The sequence below is a fragment of the Trachypithecus francoisi genome, unplaced genomic scaffold (assembly GCF_009764315.1).
Source record: "Trachypithecus francoisi isolate TF-2019V2 unplaced genomic scaffold, Tfra_2.0 Lachesis_group2, whole genome shotgun sequence".
NCBI classification, from domain to species: domain Eukaryota; kingdom Metazoa; phylum Chordata; class Mammalia; order Primates; family Cercopithecidae; genus Trachypithecus; species Trachypithecus francoisi.
In genome coordinates this window covers 42,590,996-42,615,172 of record NW_022681465.1, presented here as the reverse complement: position 1 = coordinate 42,615,172, position 24,177 = coordinate 42,590,996, and the positions used below count along the sequence as shown (strand labels likewise).

Sequence of the window (24,177 nt, the reverse complement as noted above, 5' to 3'; positions counted from 1 at the left end):
TATCATCAGAATAGAAAATGTCAGTGTTAACATACGAAACTAAAATAGGCATACCAATGTAATGTTGATATTGACCAATACAATATAAATTTATGTAATATGAGACACTTGGACCATGTTACAAAAATGCAAATGTTATTGTCTTGCACATGTCAATCAGAAAAAGGGAGAGAGAATCAGTGTCAAGGATTAAAGTAAAAATTGTGGAATGTTAAGGCTGGCAGATTTTATTTATACTGGACATCCTGACCCCTTTACACACTTACTTAGAAAAGCAAAAACCAGAAATTCCTTCTTAAATATTTTCCTTCAGTTTTCCTGAAGGAAATCTCCAGATATTTCATTTCCTCTCTCAATGACTGTCCTATTACTAAATTGCTCAATGGGAGCAATTAAGCATCAAGTTGTATATCACAAATGGAGACAACCTAGCAATCTGTTTAATCAACATAAACAATCAAACTAATTCAATCAATTTATGTGGTCAAAAAAATATTTTCTGTCTCCCCCCTTCCTCTGCTGTTCTTTCATTCCCACGTCTTATGGTCTGGTCACAGCAACAAAAGCCCATTTTACCATACATGGTTTACCTCAGTATGTCTAAAGAAATACAACAATGCCTCTAGATTCCAAATGTCCAGCTATGTCAAAACGCAGAATGTATCAAGTTAGACTGGAGAATGGCATTATTTTACGGCTCCAGTTCAGTTTATGGTCTTCTCACAAAACCTACTAAAGTTAAAAAAAGACTTAAAGTTTTTTCTATAATTAATAAACTGGATCAGGCATGGTGGCTCACGCCTGTAATTCCAGCACTTTGCAAGGCCAAGGTGGGTGGATCACTTGAGATCAGGAGTTCAAGACCAGCTTGGCCAACTTGGTGAGACCCTGTCTCTACTAAAACTACAAAAAAAGAAAAAAAGAAAGAAAAAAACTTAGTTGGGCATGGTGGCACATGCCTATAATTTCAGCTACTCAGGAGGCTGAGGTAGGAGAATCACTTGAACCCGGGAAGCAAAGGTTGCAGTGAATCAAGACCGTGCCACTGAACTCCAGTCTGGGTGACAGAGTGAGACTCTGCCTAAAGAAAAATTAATTAATTAATTAATTAATTAAACTGATGCTTTATCTTTCCATTTCTAATTCCTTAAATTCAATTATACCAGGGTGGTCTATATTGTTAAAAACATATTTGGAGGATTAACATTTTAGTCATAATTTGTAAATGAATGTAATAACTGATTATTTATATAATTCATTGCCTAATCAGGAATAAGACTTTAATCCCATAAAAGATGTTTAGTAGCAATTTTAACTACTAAGCACAAAATTAATAGTGTTAGGGGATTGAAAATTAAATTTCAAGGTAGCCAAAGCATAAATTCAAGAACTTTAGATCATTTTAAAGAGAACAAAATACTAAGGGAAAAAAATTGCCATGTATATACAACTATGTATAATAATACATTGCTACCCTATAGGTTCACATAAATTCAGTAGAATATTACTCAGAAGGGTAATATTACTCAGAAAGGTAATAAGGATTTTTTTTATAAAACATATCCTTATAAAGACAATGAAATAGCAAGAAAACAATTTTTAGTTCTAATAGAAAAAACTTTATTCATAAAAACAAAGAAAGTAAGGGGAAAGGCACTGAAACTCTGAGGTATTAATTACTCTGCTTTTACATAGGGGTAGGTACAGCAGTACAATTCTATGGTCCTTATATACACAAAGCTTCCGTTAACTTCTGATAAGTCTGCCTTCATGAGAAACACAGAATTACTTTCTCATATACAATTTTTTTATTAGTAAGAGGATCTCATAATGACACTTACACAGGCCCTACATTCCCATGCATGAGAATTCTCAGTGAAGTGACTTCACTTTTACTAAGGGAATGACCGAATTTTGTGCAGGATTCTCAATTCTTAATATATCAATAACATTAAAGAGTGCCCATTTTCACATATACACCATAGAATACTATGCAGCCACAAAAAAGGATGAGTTCATGTCCTTTGCAGGGACATGGATGAAGCTAGAAACCATCATTCTCAGCAAACTAACACAGGAACAGAAAACCAAACACTGCATGTTCTCACTCATAAGTGGGAGATGAACAATGAGAACACATGGACATAGGGAGAGGAACATCACACACCAGGGCCCTATCGAGCAGTGGGGGGCTAGGGAGGAGAAATGCCTAATGTAGATGACTGGTTAACAGGTGCAGCAAACCACCATGGCACGTGCATACGTATGTAACAAACCTGCATGTGCTGCACATGTATCCCAGAACTTAAAGTACAATAAAAAAAAAAAGAGTGCCCATTTTATTTTCAATTGTTTAGATAAATGGGATTAAAGAAAATACAGTTATGCTAAGGGAATTTTCTACCACTCAGTTGCCAGTAGAGTTATGCATGAAGAATTCATATTAAGTCAAAAGAGAAGAGAATATATTTGAAAGCAGAGTTGACCCCCTTGATTCGGTTTAACGAATGGAAATACTCAAGATTCAGGTCACTATGGACCCTTTTCCCTACTCAAAAAGAGACCCTCCCTATTAATAACCATTAGAATGCTCGACATTTTTAAGTTTGCAACATAATGGCCTCATTGCAAATTGGATATTTAGGGAAAACTACATTTCCTTCCAAGGAAAATGTTTTTTAAATGCACAATTTCTCTATCATGCATTTTTTAAATAATAAGAACAGAAAATCTGTTTTGCAACTAGGCTCAGGCAACTGCCCAGGCAGCTTATAGAACTGATATCAACAGTTTTATGCCTGTCAGAAAATCATTCGAAAGACTTTTTTAATTTGAAAAATAACATCATCACTGTGGATTCCACCCTGAAATCCGAAGGCAGGAATTATATTGTGTTGTTAAAATGTTAGCAAGTGCATTTCATTTTTTGAAAAGGCAATTTAGTTTTCCTGAAATAAAGAGCTGATTATATCTCTTATTACTGTTACAAGAATTTGATGTATCACAAAGTGAAAGAGTTACAGCATGTGTCAACTATCAACCAGGAAAAATGAACCTGATACATAATTCACTTTGAGAATGTCTAGTTAGTCAATCAAGTGATTTGTAATTATGAAGGCTGCCAGAAATTGAATGAAGAATGGGACACAGTAAAATTCTTAGTGTTTTTTTTTTAATATTCTTATTTCATTATGTGGCTTTTATTGCCATTTTTGATCACTGTTTTTCAGCAGCACAAATTAAATCACACATACTTACTTAGAAGTTTTTGACTACTAAATAGACTAAGGATATACAAGTTGAATGACCAGAGTATAGAATGTCTTCCTACAAAATTAAAGGTTTTAGTGTTTACAGTTTGAACAAGGAAAATTTCATTCCTTCCAATCTCCTCCACCCTCTCCCCACTTTATTTGACTTACTTAGTAAATATGCCACTCATTCTAACATGGTGTATTTCTATATATTCTAAAATAAGTGAAATCATTTAACAGAACCTAGTTAATATCAGAAACCTTAAGCTTCCTTTTAATATCTTTATTGTAATTCCTCAGTTAAAACTATAATATAATGATAGTCAAAGAACATTTAACTTCTAATTAATACAATCTCAGTAACTAGACAAAATATAAAATCAACTTATAGCCTGATATATTACTAAAGGGATAATGTGATAAATGAGTGTTTTTTGAAGTGTAAACTACTGAACCATGTAAGAATGTGCCATTCTGACAATACTGGCCATTATAAGCTTTTTCATCAGCATTGCACGACACAGAATTACACAGCATTAAAGTAAATGGAACTTTAAATATGGTAACAAATGTGCTCCTCCTTTGATTTACTCTTCATAATTTTCAAGCAGAAGGGTCCTTTTTCAGCTTTAGACTGATTATAACACAAGATCTCCATAGAGACAGTAACAGAGTTCTTAAACTCCATTATACTCATTACTGAAATTTAGTATTAATTTTTTAAATTCAGCTGTATAAATTTTGTGGGTAAATTTCCAATAATAAATGTTTGGTTTTTCAAAATAACAAAATTCCAGACACACATAATACATTTACTCCAAGAAACTAGTATAATTATGGTGAGACCTTGGGAAAGATACTGTTTTCCACACTGAATATTCCCGGAAAAGTGTAGCAGCACTCCACTTGGGAATTCACATTATCACCATTATCACACCAACTGCTAGAATCACCTTTTCTTTCCTGTTTAACTTATTCATTCATTCATTCCACAAATGCTCATTAAGTAACTACTCTTGCCAGGTATTACGCTAGAAATTGGGGACATGAAAATGAATTTAAAACATAGTCTTTGTACTTGCCCTTAAGAAATCTACAGTCTAGTAAGAAGAAGACATAAGTAAATAAAAACAATGAAATATAGGCTCTAGAAGAGATCTATATCTTGGAAATTTCAGTGACAGAGGTCAGTAGTCAAGAAGGACTTCAAAGTGTTCACTAAGTTCAATCTTGAATGAAAGTTGGTACCTATCAGGGAGCAAAGAGGAAAGCCTATAATGGTAAGAAGGAGAATATGAATGAAGACAAAAGTGCAAAATAGCTTATCATGGTAGGATGAATACAAGCTAGTCAGTTTAACTGGGGTTTAACATGAAAGAAGTACATACGATGTTGGGTGGTAACGGAAAAGGCTGCCAGAAGCCTCTTTCAAAAACAATTCATATTGATGGTTAGGCTAGTTACAATCATGTGAGGTCATGTACTTGTAGGATAAGGATCCTCTTCCCTCATATCTAAAAGTAGTTTCGACCTCAGTGAGCATCAGTGCTACAAATTTTTGACCTTGGGATTTGTTTATACTGTAAAGAAGAAAAGTTGAAAGATAATAACAATTACAAAAAAAAAAAAAAAAAAAAAAAACAGGCAGGACACTAGCAAAGCAAGACTGTAAAGAAAATTTACTTTGACAACCTGACAATGGTGATAACTCAAGTGAAAGCAACTAGAATAAAGAGGGTCAAAGCAACATAAGTGACTGCAGCAAGTTACTTATATATACTCACACATATATATACATACTTCATGATTATATAAGATTTGGTCAAATTATAAATGTAATTAGTACAGTAAAATGAAGTTATGATTACTAAATACTATTAAATGATATTGACCCTGAACTGCAGATAGCTATGTAGATATACTACTGACTCTTGTAATGATATCAAATATATAGAAGTCAAGCCCATCCTGGCTAACACAGTGAAACCCCGTCTCTACTAAAAACACAAAATATTAGCCAGGTGTGGTGGTGGGCGCCTGTAGTCCCAGCCACTCAGGAGGCTGAGGCAGGAGAATGGCATGAACCTAGGAGGCTAAGATTGTAGTGAGCCAAGATCACGCCACTGCACTCCAGCCTGGGCAACAAAGCGAGACTCTGTCTCAAAAAAAAAAAAAAAAAAAAGTCAAGCAGTGTATCTCTGCAATAGCAAACTTGCAACAAGCATTAACAATGGCCACCTGGGCCAGGCGCGGTGGCTCAAGCCTGTAATCCCAGCACTTTGGAGGCCAAGACGGGCGGATCATGAGGTCAGGAGATCAAGACCATCCTGGCTAACACTGTGAAACCCCGTCTCTACTAAAAAATACAAAAAACTAGCCAGGCGAGGTGGCGGGTGCCTGTAGTCCCAGCTACTCGGGAGGCTGAGGCAGGAGAATGGCGTCAACCCAGGAGGCGGAGCTTGCAGTGAGCTGAGATCCCGCCACTGCACTCCAGCCCGGGTGACAGAGTGAGACTCCGTCTCAAAAAAAAAAAAAAAAAAAAAAAAAATGGCCACCTGTTGACCAACTAAATAACCTATTTGAAAATGGAAGAGAGGCCGGGTGCAGTGGCTCACACCTGTAATCCCAGCACTTTGGGAGGCCAAGGCAGGCGGATCATGAGGTCAGGAGATCAAGACCATCCTGGCTAACACCGTGAAACCCCGTCTCTACTACAAGTACAAAAAATTAGCCAGGCGTGGTGGTGGGCGCCTGTAGTCCCGGCTACTCGGGAGGCTGAGGCAGGAGAATGGTGTGAACCCAGGAAGTGAAGCTTGCAGTGAGCCAGACTGCGCCACTGCACTCCAGCCTCGGTGACAGAGTGAGACTCGGTCTCAAAAAAAGAAAAAGAAAAAAAGAAAATGGAAGAGAATCTTGGCTGAAATTTCCTGGTATCAGTAACATACACTTTTTTTTTTTTTTGAGACACAGTCTTGCTCTGTCACCCAGGCTGGAGTGCAGTGGTGCGATCTCACCTCACTGCAGCCTCCGCCTCCCAGGTTCAAGCGATTCTCGTGCCTCAGCCTCCCAAGTGAAGTGTTTTTAGTACAGACAGGATTTCAACATGTTGGCCAGGCTGGTTTGAAACTCCTGGCCTCAAGTGATCTTCCCGCCTTGGCCTCCCAAAGTGCTGGGATTACAGGCATAAGCTACTGCACCTGGCCTAGTAATACAGTTTTAAAATAAGTATATAACATATGTGATTAATAGGACTCTTTTCTAGTGTATGTACTCAAATAAGAGTCATGAATTATAAGTTAGCTGGCATGTGTTATAAGGAGTGAGAATGGAGATGACAGATAGAAGTTAATCAAACAAATTTTAAGTATATTCATAGACAACAAATTATAACTTGCATTATTTTCCACCAATGTGTTGATTTCTTTATTGTCCTTTTGGCTCAAGTAATGAAGCATCATGGTTCAAGATCCCAATAACGTCTCATAAAACAAAGTTTAAGACAAATTGTTGTTTGATAACACTGCAAAGATAACATTAACATGATCTTTCATGTATGAACATGACACTGACTCACCATCAATAGAGATGAGCTGCAAGTTGTTGTTCCATAGTGGAGATGGGCTTGCTGATCTAGCCAATTCTCTTGCCAAAGCTCCCGGTGAATGGCAGCTTACATCTGTAAGATGATTGTTACCAGTGGTCACAGAAAATAACAAAATAAAATGATCTATACAGAAATAAAACCTATGTTTTTGGTCCCAAACTACCATATTCTGATAAACTTTTTAAAAGTCACAGAAATGTATAAATACTGTATGATTCTTTTATTAAAAATTATACATGTAGTTACTCTGATCAATTCGTTGTATTGTATATATTACTTACATAAATACACAAATGATGAAAGCCTGATCCCCTAAGAATGTTCTCAGCTATCTTAACTAAAACAAAGATTGTTTCTGACTTGCAAAATCAGAATTGCATAACGATGATGCTCAAAACATGAAAGCATGCCAACTTTACATCCCTCATCACCAGTAGCAATAACTGAGGAAATTACAGAATATTTTTGTTAATTTTCGAAATATTCTCTATAGCATTAAATGTAATACGACTACAGCCAAAATTACTTTGATATTTCCTAGAATTCTGAAAAATACTTCCTTTTTTTATGAAGAAAAAATACTTTAGTTACTAGTTATAGTGTTCATTCTTGTTAATACAGAGGTTTTACAATAAAATAGTTCCACTGACTCCTGATATGGAATTTTATCAGTTTCTAGTTGAATCTCCTTCATAAAATTGAGAAGCTGATAAAATATTACTGGAAGACATTGTTTGTAAGTAAAATTAATGTTACATGCTTCTTTATTATTTGAAAGAATAAGAAACTAGATTAACAACTTAAAAATTAATAAGAAGCCATTAAAACTAGATACAAGTCAAACAAAATCACAATGCTAAGTGCCTATGATGAGCAAGGCAGTATTTAGAGGTTCTGTGAACAAGTATAAAAATAACAAGACATAGAACATAACCTCAAAGAAATCACAATTTAGATATTACTGAAACATTCTTCTTTCAGTTCTCCATAGGTTGTTTACAAAAACAACAGCTAGATTCTAACCTAGATCTTCTGTTAGGACAGGAAGGATGATGCGGAAAAGTACAGCATCACCTACCATGGCATGGTAGCTACCATAAGGATGCGGCTCTGGGGCTCCTCTTGCATATGGAAATAAGGAAATTTTAATAGAAATATTGAGAACATCTGCTGCAACCTGTGATGCAGGCCCACTGCCACCTGCAAACAAATAAAATTCATTAATTTTAAGATACCATATAAACATTTCCAGTCACAATTCTGTTTTAATGGGTCATGAAGCAAGTATATTCTCAACAACTTTCCATTATCATACCCCACCAACTCACCAAAATTGGATGTCTTCCACTAGATTGCGAACTCCTAAAGTTCCTCTTCATTTTGGTTTCCAATTTCTACAATGCCTAGCAGCACAAATAACTCAGTCTAGTAAGAAATTAAGATTAAGACCGGCTACTAAAATACTCTGTAACCAGTTCTATAATAAGTTTTATAGAAAGTACTACAGACACTAAAATGAAAGAAAAACTGGCTTTAAAGAATGAGTAGCTGCTGAATAGAGAGACAAGCAGAGAAAAAGCATTCTTAGTGGGAGAAAGAGGTAAAAAGTTAGGGAGGTACAAAAGGGCACACAATATTCTGAGAATTTCAAGTATTGTTTTGGGGAAAGCAGCAAATAAGAAGACAAAGGCATGAGAAAGATAACGGAGATGACTTATATGCTAAAAAGCTGAACCTGTATCCTGACTAAAGGAGTGAAGACAGGAAAGTGAAGTGACCATTAAAAAGATCTTGACAGCCATATGAAAGATGAGAGGAAGAACATGACTGAAGGCAATGGACTAAATCACACAAGACAAAGCTGGTTTGACCTAATGGTATATGGAGTTATGGTGACCCAACTCACCACCAATGACCATTAGGTCTGTTACCCACTAAGTCACAAATCCAGGTACATATTTAGACAATACTACAGACACTGATTTATTTTAGAAAACTGTTTACGTAATATAATCTCAATGAAAAAAATGGCAGGAATTCGACACAGGAATATCAACGTGAAAATATTAATAATGAGTAGTAGGATTAGAGGTTATGTTTTTCTTGTCATTGATATATTCCAAATGTTCTACATAATAAAATTAAAAATAAATTCTACAACAATTTCTTGAAGCTGTGATAGCTAAAACTTGCATTAACCCTAAAAAGCCTCACCCAGGATCACCTGACAATATAATTGGGCCCAAAGCCTTCTTCACCACCACAGCTCACTATGCCTAAAATATTTATTCCTACATCAGGACTTTACCCCATGTTCTTTCTGCTTCTGTAGCACCCTCTGGCCTCGAATGCCCATCTAAATCTCAACTTCATCATACCACCAGTTACAATGATCTCATACATGTATTACCTGCTCCATACATTTTCACATCCAATCATATGCAATTTATTGAAAACCATCTTCAGTAGTTCTCCTATTTGTTCTTCCTACAGTTTTTATATAAGAACAGACTAGTGCAAGTCAGTCCTATTCCAAAGCAAATATTCATACATGACTCATTTATGGACGTATGCACATATAATTATTCCAATGTTTTGATAAACAAACTTATGTATATAACCACTATTAAAGAGTTTTCTTTTTTTTTTTTAATCTTTTTTTTTTTTTTTTTTGAGATGGAGTCTGGCTCTGTCGCCCAGGCTGTAGTGCAGTGGCCGGATCTCAGCTCACTGCAAGCTCCGCCTCCCGGGTTTACGCCATTCTCCTGGCTCAGCCTCCCGAGTAGCTGGGACTACAGGCGCCCGCCACCTCGCCCGGCTAATCTATCTTCAGAAAAGTTGCCTACTGTTATGGGTTGAATTGTTTCCTCCCAAAATATGTTGTAGCCTTAACCTCCAACTCCTGTGAATGTGACGTTATTTGGAGATAGGATCTTTGCAAATAATCAAGTTAAGACAAAATCATTAGGGTGGGCCCTAATCCAATGTGACTGATATCCTTATAAAGAGGTACATTTGGACACAAAGACAGACATGCACACAGGAAGAACTCCATGTGAAGGCAGAGATCAAGGTGATAGATCTATAAGCCAAGGAATGTCAAAGATTGCCAGCAAACCACCAGCAGCTAGGAAAGAAGCACGGAACAGATTCTCCCTCATACCCCTTAGAAACAACCAACACCTTGATCTCAGACTTCTATCCTCCAGAACTGAGAGACAACAGATTTCTGTTGAGTCAGCCACCCAGTTTGTGGTATTTTGCTATAGCCTCCATAGAAAAATAACACAACTACTAAGGGAAACCATGATTTCTTTTGCTGAAAGTCACTAAAAACAAAAACATTTGGAAGATTACAAATCAAAAAAATATCTTGCTATTCATTTCTCACTCTGGTAGCAAATGTGCTATTTAATAGCTAAGCCAATCTAGTGCCAAAAATTTCTAAGAATAAACATGATTCATCCTTCATCCTATATAGTATCATTTACACAGACAGCATCACATAATCAAACATTAGAGAATGTAATCATTCTATAGATATTAGGGTAAGAGAGTAAAATGAAGTTATATAAATTTTTCTTGGTAATGGGTAGAGTTGCTTTGTGAATTTTCATGCTGTAAAAATGTGATCTGACCCATAATACAACCAAAACATAGTATAATGAGTTACTTGATGAGCAATAATCTTGGTACAGACTAAGAATGGGCTCTGAAGTAACACATACTTCAATTCAAATCCTTGCTCTGTCACTCACTAGTTACAGGCATATCTTGAAGATACTGCAAGTTTAATTCCAGATCACAGCAATAAAGCAAATATTGCACAAAGCAAGTCACACAAATTTTGTTTCCCAGTGCACATAAAAGTTATGTCTACACTATAATGCAGTCTATCAAATATGTAATTACATTATGTCTAAAAAACTATGTACACACCTTAATTTAAAAACATTGCTAAAAAAAATGTGAATGATCATCTGAGCCTTCAGTGAGATGTAATCTTTTTGCTGGTGGAGGGTCTTGCCTTGAAGTTGATGACTGCTGACTGATCAAGGTGGTGATTGCTGAAGTTTGGGTAGCTGTGGCAATTTCTTAAAATAAGACAACAATAAAGTTTGCCCCACTGATTGAATCTTCCTTTAATGAAAGATTTCTCTGTGGCATGCAATGCTGTTTGATAGCATTTTACCCACAGTACAGCTTCTTTCGAAACTGGAGTCAATCCCTTCAAACCCTGCTGTTGCTTTATCAACTAAGTTTATATAATGTTCCAAATCTGTTATTACTTCAACAGTGTTCACAGCATCTTTACCAGGAGTACATTCCATCTCAAGAAACCAGTTTTTTTTTTTTTTTTTTTTTTTTGCTCATCCATAAGAAACAACGCATCCGTTCAAGTTTAATCATGTAATTGCAGCAATTCGGTCACATCTTCAGGCCCCAAGTCTAATTATAGTTCTCGCTATTTCTACCACATCTGCAGTTACTTCCTCCTCCAAAGTCCTGAACCCCTCAAAGTCATCCATGAGTGCTGGAATCAACTTCTTCCAATATCTTGTCCATGTTGATATTCTGAGCTCCTCCCATGGATCACAAATGTTCTTAATGGCAGCTAGAAGGATTAATCTTTTCTAGAAGACTTCCAACTGATTTTGCCCAGATGCATCAGAGGAATCACTAGGTATGGCAGCTATAGCCTCATAAAATGTATTTCTTTTTTTTTTTTTTCTGAGATGGAGTCTTGCTCTGTCGCCCAAGTTGGAGTGCAGTGGCATGATCTCGGCTCACTGCAACCTCCACTCCCCAGGTTCAAGCAATTCTCCTGCCTCAGCCTCCCTAGTAACTAGGATTACAGGCATGTGCCACCACGCCCAGTTAATGTTTTGTATTTTTAGTACAGACAGGGTTTCACCATGTGGGCCAGGCTGGTCTCGAACTCCTGACCTCAGGTGATCCAACTGCCTTGGTCTCCCAAAGTGCTGGGATTACAGGCAGGAGCCACCGCTCCTAGACTCAAAATGTATTTCTTAATTAATAAAACTTGAAAGTTGAAATTACTCCTTGATCTATGGGCTATAGAATACATGTTGTATTAGCAGACATGAAAACAATATGAATCTCCTTGTATATCTCCATCAGAGCTCTTGGGTGGCCAGGTGCATTGTCAAGGAGCTGTAATAGTTTGAAAGGAATCTTTTTTTTCTAAGCAGCAAGTCTAAAACAGTGGGTTTTAAATATTCAATAAACCGTGTGATAAACACATGTGCTGTCGTCCTGACTTTGTTACTCTGTTTAAAAAGCAAAGGCATGGAAGATTCAGCATAATTTTTAGAAGCCCTAGGATTTTTGGAATGGCAAATGGGCATTGGCTTCAACTTAAAGTCACCAGCTGGTTTAGCGTCTAACAAGAGTCAGTCTATTCTTTGAGGCTTTGAAATCAGGCATTGGACTTCTCTGCTCTAGCTATGAAAGTCCTAGATAGCATCTTCTTCCAATAGAAGGCCATTTCATCTACATTGAACATACATTGTTTGCTGTAGCCACTTTTGTCAATCATCTTAGCTAGATCTTCTGGGTATCTTGCTATAGCTTCTACAGCAACATTTGCTGCTTCAACTTATACTTTTATGTTCTGGAGACTACTTCTTTCCTTAGGCCTCATGAACCAACTTCTGCTAGCTTCAATCATTTTCTCTGTAACTTCCTCAGCCTTCACATAATCGAAGAGAGTTAGGGCTTTGTTCTAGATTAGGCTTTCACCTAATACTGTGGCTGGTTTGATCTTCTATCCAGACCACTCACACTTTCTCTACAATAAGACTGTTTTACTTTTTTATTGTTTGTGTTTTCCTTGGAATAACACTTTCAATTTCCTTCAAAAACTTCTTTTGCTTCCACAACTTGGATGTTGGACACAAGACACCCAGCTTTTCGCCTGTCTTGACTTTTGACATGCCTTCCTCACTAAGCTAAATCATTTCTAAAAGCTTTTGACTTAAAGTAAAGGAGGTATGACTCTTCCTTTCACTTGAACACTTGAAGCCCATTTTAGCATTATTAATTGGCACACTTTCAATCTTGCTGTGTCTCAGGGAATAGGGTGGCCCAAGGAGAGAAAGAGGAATGGCTGATCAGTGGAGCAATCAGAATACACACATTTATCAATTAGCTTTTCTGTCTTCAATGGGCTTAATTTGTGGCACCTCAAAACAATTACATTAGTAACATCAAAGATCACAGATCACTCTAACAGATACTGTAACAATGAAAAAGTTTAAAATAGTGTGAGATTTGCAAATTATGACACAGAGACACTAAGTGACATATACTGTTGAAAAAATGGCACCAAAACACATACTCTATACAGGGTTGCCACAAACCTTCAATTTGTAAAAATCATAGTATCTGTGAAGCACAATAAAATGTAACACAATAAAACAAAATATGCCTGTATATGACTTGAGCAAATTACTTAACCATGTTTGAGCCCCAAACTCTTCATCAATAAAATGGTAGTTTTACATTTTATAAAAACTGAAGAAATTAGATGATATATGAAATGTGCTTAACATATATTAATAATAATAATAGGGCTTTACTATTTTTATTAAAAGGAATGTTTATAAATTAAGGATTTTTTTACACTTCTCTTGGTAGGAAAAATAATTAAGCAAGCTCATGTAAGAACAAAAGTCTTGATCACGTATACTGTACACTATTGCCTTTCGCTAGTTCCTGACTATAAAATGTAGGACTTTCCGAATCTTAAAACTATTTGTCAAAACTCAAAACACATTCAAAACCTAATCTTGGAACTAAAATACAAACAGGATCTCAGTGACTTCTGACTTTGTCATTGACATCAGTTGGTACGCAGCTTTCAAAGATCCACAACACAACTCCTTTATTCCCTCAAATCTGTAAGCTTTAGCCAGTCCAGAAAACTTACCTTTACAATTTAGAGTCATATCAATTTAACTCAAATAGGATGGTATAATCCACTGAACCTTCTATCAGGAACTAGCGATGTGTTTGCTTATCTCTTTTAAATATAAATCTTGTAAAATATACATCTCAAAAATCAGCTAATTGAAGAAAATATACATTTTGAATTAACATACTTATTTTGAGAAATATTTAAATAATGCAAAACCTAACAAATCACCAAATTCAAAAGGACCTTGTTATATCATGCAAACAATCTACACAAGATACAAATTATATTCCCATATGAATTTCTGTATCTGTAAACTGAAATTTGCTCCTATATCTACATATAAAGAAGCAGAAGAAATTGCACAATTAAGTCCAGAAAGACTCCAATTATTATGGAAAGAATAGTGGTATTTTTGTCAACCTCTTTGTCTAAAAGAGCTATCTGATGGCCAGGCGTGGTGGCTCACGCCTGTAATCCCAGCACTTTGGGACGCCAAGGCGGGCGGTTCACCTGAGATAGGGAGTTCGAGACCAGCCTGACCAACATAGAGAAACCTCGTCTCTACTAAAAATACAAAATTAGCTGGGCGTGCTGGCACATGCCTGTAATCCCAGCTACTAGGGAGGCTGAGGCAGGAGAATGGCTCGAACATGGGGGGCAGAGGTTGTGGGGAGTTGAGATTGTGCCATTGCACTCCAGCCTGGGCAACAAGAACAAAACTCCATCTCAAAAAAAAAAAAAAAAAAAAAAAACAGAGCTATCTGCACTGGTCAAACTTGTTGGAAAATATATCAACAACCCACTTCTTGTGAGAGAGATAATTATTCTTAGCATCTTTTTAAAAATTTTAGGGAGCTATAAAAACATGTTCAATACTATAATAAGTTCAACAATATTAGCATCAGCATCAAAGCTAATGTACGGTCAAGACCAAACATAGGTTTTTTTTTTTAATATTTATGAAAACAGGCCATGTGCAGTGGCTCACACCTGTAATCCCAGCACTTTGGGATGCCAAAGCGGGAGGTTCACTTGAGCCCAGGAGTTCCAAGACCAGTCCAGGCAATAAAGTGAGACCCCGTCTCTACAAAAAATTTAAAAATTAACTGGGCATGATGGCGTAAGCCTGTGGTCCCAGTTCCATATGAGACTGAGGCAGAAGGATCACATGAGCCCAAGCGGTCAAGGCTGCAGTGAGCTGTGTTCACACCACTGCACTCCAGCCTAGGCAACAGAGACCCTGTCTCAAAAAAAAAAAAAAAAAAAAAAAATTGTATAAATATATATGTGCATAGATATACATATATACAAATTTATAAATATATATGTATAAATATATATAAATATAAATATACACATATTTATGAAAACATGTTTTGCCTTTATTCTTAGTGTAGTTCCTAACTTTAAAACAGACTTTGTTAGCTGAGTTTTCGAAATATGAATGTGCTTTTTGCTCAGTTAAACAACATAAAGGTCACTTTTCAGAAAACAATGTTATTTGCAAGAAGATAACTAAATGGACACATTTAATTTAAACAAAATATTTTGAAGTATTAAGAAAAACTCTAAGACTTTTTTTAAGTACTGATTTAAAGTTAGCAAACATGGCTGGGTTTTATAGCTCACACCTGTAATCCTAGCACTTTGGGAGGCCAAGGTGGGAGAACTGCTTCTGGCCAGGAGTATAAGGCCAACCTGGGCAACATAATGAAACCCGTCTCTACAAAAAAAAAAAAAAGAAAGAAAATAAAAATAAGATAAAGTTAGCAAATGCTATATTCTATTTATTCAAGATACATACTAAATAATACTATAATTTCGGCTGTCCCCAAATTACAATTCCTATCTCCCAGGCTTCCCAGGCTGGAGTGCAGTGGCGCAAACTCAGCTCACTGCAGCCTTGACCTCCCGGCTCAAGTGATCCTCCCACCTCAACCTCCAAAGGAGATGGGTCCACAGGCAGTGCCACCACGCTGGGCTAATTATTGTGTGGTTTTTTTTTTTTTTTTTTTTTGTAGAGACAGGGTTTCAACATGTTGTCCAGGCTGGTCTCAAACTCCTGAGCTCAAGCATCCATCCACCTCAGCCTCCCAAAGTGCTGGGATTACAGGCGTGAGCCACCACACCTGGCCTCAATTCCAAGCATTTTTTCAAAAAGTGAACAGCAAGGAAAAATTAAATATATTTTATTTTTATCTTAAAGTCCCGATATAGTAATATTAATAAAAATCACATGAATACATTATATTAAGAAAATAAAATGTGTTAAATTATTGGCAAAAAACCATATCAATTATTATGGATAGTAATTGGGGCAGGGAGTATGCCTTTATCTACTCCACATGCCTTAAGCATGATAAAAACTCAATAAATATGTGTTGAATATCTATACTTCAAGAACAATAAGCACAATGGTCACATAATTCTCCTGAGAATCAAATATGGAAAAATCCTAAAGAACTGGGAATTCAAAACAGGACATGAACAAATTTTTACATCATGCAAATCTAACATTGGTAAGAGAAAATTCTACCCCTTGTATCCACAAATTGTAAGTCACAGCTACAAATTATGTATTGACTGTGTCAATGGAAAATATATAGCCAATGCTGGTTTTGAAATAATCTCAACTTGGTCTAAAGTGAAGTCATTAAGAACTGAGTAGAAACGGTGCATATATTTAAGCTCCTATAATCCTGTGATTATATATGGCCAAGAAAGAAAATTTACCACATTCTGTATTATTTCTGTAAACACCACACCACATCTCTGTGGAGAGCTATAATAAATAAGAAAGTGAGGTAACATATATGAACTGCACGATGACTATATATTCTTGTGTTTCACTAGGGTCTCTGATTTTAGCACTGCTGGTTTAGTGGTTAAGTCTCGATATTCTTACCACCATTATCCTGGTTCATATTGTGGTCACAGAGAAAACAGGTTCATCATGGGCTAGTTTCATTTATCCACACCTTTTCTCTTGACTTTCATCTACCTGTTGGAGAAACACAGGGAAATTTAATCAGTGTAGAAAATTCCTTATATTACAGATATTTGCCAGAAATTCCTATTAGACAAAGAGTTGTCTTTTGAAATATTCTCACACACACCCCAAAGAAGCTTTCCCAGACAGAAATGAAAAAAAAAAACACATTTAGTAAGTGTGAGCAAATAAAGCAATGCCTAAATAAAAGGTGTACTGAATATTGGTATCTCGATTACGTTAGATCTCTCTTCCCCAACTTAATATACTAGGGAAATTTTCCTATTAGAAGCTGTTGAACATGTAAGATAATTTGACCTAAAATACAGACAAATAAATGTGTTACCTGGTTTGCTTTTTAAAACACAACTACCAGGCCAGGTGCAGTGGCTCACGCCTGTAATCCCAGCATTCTGGGAGGCCGATGTGGGCAGATCACGAAGTCAAGAGTTTTGAGACTAGCCTGGCTAACACGATGAAACCCTGTCTCCACTAAAAATACAAAAAATTAGCCGGCTGTACTGGCCAGGCGCAGTGGCGGGCGCCTGTAGTCCCAGCTACTCAGGAGGCTGAGGCAGGAGAAAGGCATGAACTCGGGAGGCGGAGCTTGCAGTGAGCGGAGATCACCCCACTGTACTCCAGCCTGGGCGACAGAGCGAGACTCCATCTCAAAAAAAAAAAAAAAAAACAACAACACAACTACCTTGAGAATATTTATAGCACAAACAAAGCTACTATTAGCAGCCTCATCCACCCTAAAGAGAATGGTTACTACTATAAGTTCCCAAGTATGCATTTGTAGAAGGAAGCAGCAGTTTATTAAACCAACTTTTGATCTTGAAGCAACAGATTTGGGAAAAGATGGTTTTACAATAAAATATATAACTCCAACCTCCAGTTACATTGCTATTTTTTCATAGGACAGACATGGCACTGTGTGAATATTATGACTCAAGCTTAGTCATCTCAACTACGAATGAATTAAATTTGTTAGAGTAAAAACCTGAAAGGGAAAGTACATGCATGTAATTCTAAGTTGCTATTTTTAGAATGGGGTTTTTCTCCAAAGAGATTTTAAAAATGTACTTCCACATTATTTGTGCTATTTTCACTTTAGTACTCTGGTATACTGGTTACTAAATAGAAACAAGAAACACCCATTTTCCAATAGAAGGTCATTTATCATTTGAACATAGTATAAACTACATAAAAAAGGAAAAGTAATTTATTAAAGATCTGCTTGCTAAAACATTGAATTTTAGAGACATATACATGTAAAAAGACACTTTTGTTTATGCCCATCTTATTTTCCCGGTATTATCAAAAAATTAACTGTAGAGTAAGAAGCCTAGTGAAAACCTCATTATATCTAAACTCCTTTATTATATTTATTACATTGTATCTAAATGACTTTCCAGGAAAGTCCAGAAAATACAGAAGAGATTCACAAGCTCTGCAGGACACACAGTATGCTAACCCTGTAAGTAGCTTCCAGGCTGATAGGGCTTCAGTGGTTTTTCCCTACAGAAAAGATAGTCTGAGGAAAAAAAATCTCTGTTTCTCTATTCTCTCTCCCCACTCCTTAAGAATAATCAGAAAAAAATGACAGGCAATGCAGAGTGAGGAAAAGACTACCTGAACGGAAGTCAGGAAAACTGAGTTTTATTCCCCACCTGTGACTTACTACACAGTCTTAGGCAAGTTACTTAGCCTTTCTTGGCCTCTGTCTTTTGTTTCATTTTGTTTCATATGGAACACAAGCAGCACTGAAAAAAATGTTTTAATTACACCGAGAAAGAGAGCAGAGACCATAGAGACCTACCCCCAACTTCACAGGTGAGGACACTGAAACAGAGAAACATGCCCAGCCATAGGTGATTAGATTAAAACAGTTCTAACAACAGTCACAGCTCCAACATTTTAAAAATTACTTATTTAAAAAGACAAGTTATTTATGTCAAATTTTTAGAACATGTAAAAGAAGTAACTAAGTAGCAAAAAGGATAACTGCCAAATTTAGGGTAATTATCTCTTCAAGAAGCCATAAAGAAATAGATTCTGGAAGGCTTCAATTGTACTGGTAATATTTTATCTCTCGAACTGGGTTTGGTGTACATGGATGCTTATTTTTCTTCATATAGCATTTTGTATGAAATACTTTCTAATCTTTTTTTATGTAACCACCAAAACATCTTTAATCAAAAGCTAAAATAAATGAAAACACTTCTCTGGAACTTTAAAGGTCAATGAAAATAGTTGTGTATGGTTTCAAATGTTCTGCTGAGTTTAAAAGGTAAATATCACTATGTCCCCCAATAGAAGAAAAAAACGTGTACTGTGCTAAAAATACATATACAACTGTTTCTAATCTAACTTAGGAAAATAAAAAAGTACTACACAAATAGCACAAAATACAAAATAAATTTTATTACTAATAGCATGATAAACCCATTTAAGTATATTGAGAGACATACTTAACAATTTGTACTTTAAACATACTCAAGAGTCACATCTACTAGCCTAGTGTTTCATCGTCAGATTGGCTAGCTGTTTTTATTGAAACAAATAAGAACTGCAAAAATTTACCTAAAGTAAGCAAAGGTCTATCTAAATATCTATATAGAACCATGCCTCCAAAATATCTGAAATTTTCCAACAAGAAAGTACAGGTCATTCAGCAAAATATATTTACTGTATACTACCATAATAGCTATTTAATTGTTATCATTATGATGCAGATATATAACGGAAACAGATGTTCCTTTTTGCTTTCAGCAAAGCAAAGGAAAAGCATAAACTTGCTGATATTGCATAGACTACTACCATAGCACAATAGAGGAAAAAAAGACATTAGCACATGACAATATTAGTTTTTACTACACAACTAATTGCATAAAAAGTATAACTTGAGATCACTGAATCAATATAATTTGCAGCACTACAGAAGAGAAACAAATAGATTTGTATAAGCAGCCTATTTCACATCTGCAGTTGGGAAAATACTTCTGACAGATTAAATATATGCAAAACGTTACCACTGCTTTTAGAACACAAGGAAAAGAGTGTTGTTCTGTTTTCTTTGCTCATGTAACATGAATTAGAATGCTGCCACTACAGAGGAATGTTTTTTAAGTACCAGTATAAATGGGTAGAACCTTTCTGGAAAACAACTGGGCAATCAATATCAAGAACCTTAAAAAACAGTCTATATTCTCAGTCTAAGTAATTTCTCTTTTAATAACATATTGTAAGGAAATAACCTTAGGGATGGCTAAAGATTTATTTAAAATGCTATTCATTACAACTTACTTTATACTAATGGAACATTAAAAACTGAGTTGTCTAATAGAGCAACAATTAAAGTAATTAATTTAAACAATTAAAACATTATAGAGTCAATATAAACGACTTTAATAATTTTAATCGTATTACATTAAATGCTTAGAGAGATAAAGTTTAGAGAAGACATACAAAATGGCATTTCTAATTTTTATAAATTCTGTCTTATGGGCATATACTACTACTTTTGTCAGAAAAAGTTATTTTTTCTTTAAACAGTTCTATTTCTGTGATCTGATATTCTCAGTCCAAAGTTTCTAAAATTCTTTGGGCAAAAGAGTCCTATAAATATTTACAGGTAAATTGACTTAAAGTTATGTTGACATGTTATGTTACTTGATCCTGAAATCTGGCACAGAAAAAGAAGTATTTGTCAATCACATAGACAACACCTTGTTTTTTTCTGAGTTAAACAGAATTCTTACAAATTAGGGAAAATTTTTATGGAACAAACATTACAAATGCTTCCTTAAGATCTACTAACATGTAGTATGTTGCAAATTCAAGGAAACTTTCAATTAAAAATATTTCTAAAGCAAATGAAGTAGCCTATTAATTGCTGTTTCCGTATGCCAGTAAAAAAGTTTGCCATAGCTTTCCTAAGACTCTTAGTTTCCTGATTTTATTTTTACAAGAAGAAGCTGATTTGTCTTATGCTATTACTGTCTATTACTTCTAGAAGTCTTGAGCAAAGGTGGGAAGCAGCAAATTCTGGCAATCTGCCTAAAGAGAAATCAATGAAACAAATTAATCCTTTGCAGGCTGCAATGACACAGTAATCCATCATTCAGAGCTGCTTTTATATACCAAATCAGAGAGCAGAAGAAAAGAGCCCTGGGGGATATCACAGGCAACAACTTACACCAACACTGGGAAAATACTGAGGAATCAGTTTATTTAAAGAGGATAGATTTCAGTTGATTGCCTATTTCGTCAAATAAAGATTTTTCTTCCACAGTGTGGTGAACCCAAGGGCCAATGACTGTATCTTCAGAATTCTGTACCATCTATGCTGGCTGACATCAATAGGAGATGAATGTTTTTAAATAATTAGCATCGTTAATCAGTATGCTCAAATATATGGGTAAAATAAATATTACTTTGTCCATCCAACTACCAAGTGTTATACACGGTCCTTGTTTTCACCAGAAACTAAGTGTAAATTTACCTACTAATCTACAACTTAACGAATTCCTGGTAAACCATATTTGAGGTACTTCTTCACACATAAAATGTAACCATTTAAGATATATGTTACTTCCTAATGCTGTGTTAAGTTTAAAGACTTAAAATTTTTAATTCAAGCTCTTGTGTAAATTCCAGCAAGCAAGTCAGATTATAAATAAATGACTTATTTTAAAATGATAAGTAATTATTTTGTTCATAATGTAGTTGACAGTGTTGGAAGATAAATGTGGTTTTCTTTTACAAATAAACATATACATGTACAGCAGTATATTCAAACTGAGTATATTTATTTATACTTATACAAAAGCCTATATATTTAAATTTATTTGTGCTTTTGTAGAAAGTTATGCACTTTTACCTATGTCTTACTAGAGTAATGTATTCTAAGTAGAAGTATATATCCGTGATGAAAACTAATGGCAAGAATTACAAAGTCACAGTGCATTACTACTGTAAATGCATGCATCATATTCATGGTTAAATGTGAGAAGTTAGTAAAAGAAAAGAATTTTCAAGATTATAAACCAAAGAAAACTTGACACAACAGTCCCTGAAATGTTAAAACTCCAGAATACCTAGTCACAGATTCAAAACAGAAAAAGAAGATTTAAAAAATGCTAACTAGTCAATTTTTGAGTGGCATGTTCGATTCTGAGGTCCGTGGTCGTATGATCGCAATTCCTGGCCATGCTGACGCATTTTTAATTCAATGCTTGGATCTAGTATTTATTGATTTAATAAGGTTAGAAGAATTACATTGTTGCTGCTACTGATGAACTGTCAGCAATTTAATCTAGTGAAATCTTACAGAGAAATGTTTATTTTAGGGGAGAACAAGAGAGGAACAACAGCCATGTAAATAAATTTAATTCCTTACTACTCTTGACAGTGACAAGAGCAAAACCCTTCTTTTCTAGACTCCTTTGGGCTCCAAACATTTTCTTTGATTAAAGATGTACCAGCTGATTGAGCTTATGGTGAAAAGGTTGCAGGACAGCTTTGCAGGTACACCTTAAAAAGTAGGAAAAGCAATGACTGTCTCCCGGTATCCACTCTGGCTTCTCCTCATAGGTTTGAGGTACACACACACCCACACACTCAACCCTTACCTTGTCACCTAACAAGGTTTCAACGAGCCTGTCAATGATTTCCTCTCTCTGGACCCTAAAATTTCCTACAGCATCATTAGTACACAGGAAGACAGAAGAGAAGGGAGAAAATAGAAAATCAACTTTCTTAAAAGCAATTCGGACAAGAGAGGCTTGAAGGGCTATGTCAAAGTAAGGAGGTATTACAAGATCCAGAATCAGAAAGGGGGTTAAAAAAATCCACAAAAGTTGCTGAAACAAACACTTGGGGACTATTAGAAAGCTTTTGCACTGCTGCACAACCCTGCTCCTGGGCTTATCTCCCCAACCTGGACACCTGGGAAGCATGCTGTGCTTCAGCGTTTCCCTGACTTTGAAGAAATGGAGCGCTGGTGGTGCTGCTGCAGAGGTCAGTAAAACTATGCTAATTGGTGAACCTAATTGCTTCAAGCAGTCCTGCCTCTAAACATGGAGAGAGCACAGTTGATGGAGTCAGTCTGTTCCTAATAAAATGAAGAACCACTGAATTAAATTCCCAAGGAAGGCACTATAAAAGTTTCCACAGTGTAACCAAATGACTTCACCTATGCTATTACCTCTAAGATGACATCTTTGAAAGAAAGCAGACCCCAGTCGGGCTCCACATTCATAAATTGACTGAGCTTAGGCCAGTGAATCTGGATTTATTTAAAAAGGTTTTTTCATTCTTCCAATCAAATGAAGTCATTTTTAATTAGATGCTTTCTGTTAACAATGTCACTCTTCTCCACATTACCTGCTCACACTTGCAGCGCCTCTAGTGCAACATCTGGGGCTCGAGTCCCCTGCAAGCAGTCCTCCCAACAGACTGCCTGGAGGGTGGTATTTCCGTTTCTCAGTCCCTGTCGGAAGGAAGATCCCATTCAGCGGCCTGATGGTGCGGGACATATCAACTCTCTAAATTGAGAGATTACCAAACTATCTCTGGAAAAACTCGTAAGATACAGTCTGCCAATATTTTTTTTATGAACTACATAGCACTTTCTCCGCTGTTCCCGCCTTGCAGATGGGTGTTTTAAAAAGTGCCAAGGGCCACAAAACTCCCACTGACCCTCCAACTTCGTGAAACCCAGTTGCTCCTTAAAATAGAAAATCAAGTGTGAGGGTCCCCAACGGTGCCCCAGGCCTTGCCTTCTACCCCTACCAGCAGCCCACCACCTGAAGAGGACTGGCTGTCCAAGGCAGGGCAAATCGTTAGGCACTCCAGGAGGATGGCAAGGCTCAGCGCTTTAGCCAGCGGGGGTTAAGGAAAGAGGCGAAATGGGGAAGTTGCAAAAAGCGGCTTCGTTCGACGGTGGATCTCTGAACTTTAAAAGATTGTCAGGGACCCGGTCACACTCCCTGGGGCCCATTCCTAAGAGGCTTGCTGCGCCGACCCGAGGGGGCGGCGACCCGAGGGGGCGCCAACTGCCCGCGCGGAACCGGGGCGTTGAGCCTGGGGTTCGGGAAGCGTGCGCCACCCCCCGGTCAGGCCTGGCTTCCTTCTTGAATGCCCCAGGCACAGGCCAGGGGCTTTGTCCCTCCGGCCTGCTCGAGGAGTGCTGGCCTTCTCCGCGGGCGACAGCACGGTCTCTAGCCTTCCGCCGACGTCTCAGTGCGCAGATAACACGGCCCGGGTCCCTCCGCCGCGCCGGGCACCGCACTTGCGTCGAGCGCCGGGCAGCCAACCCGGCGCGGGAGGCTTCGCGGCCGGATATGGGCCTAGCTTCCGGGAGCCGCTCCCGGCTGAGCCGCTC

The 24,177-nt window shown here is 36.8% G+C and overlaps 1 long non-coding RNA gene across 5 annotated transcripts in view; it reads right to left on the bottom strand.

Moving 5' to 3' along the window:
- The window catches only part of LOC117064918, a 180,608-nt gene that overhangs the window by 145,849 nt on the left and 10,582 nt on the right, over positions 1-24,177 (bottom strand). For 4 of the 5 annotated variants that reach the window (XR_004429736.1, XR_004429739.1, XR_004429738.1 and 1 more), the window contains exons 1-5: positions 23,600-23,690; positions 23,178-23,283; positions 16,704-16,799; positions 7,937-8,058; positions 6,829-6,930 (exon numbers count right to left, since the gene is read on the bottom strand). This is a non-coding gene — a long non-coding RNA (uncharacterized LOC117064918). Of the gene's footprint in view, positions 1-6,828; positions 6,931-7,936; positions 8,059-16,703; positions 16,800-23,177; positions 23,284-23,599; positions 23,691-24,177 lie in introns of those variants that run through there. The other variant, XR_004429740.1, reaches the window with a different exon arrangement.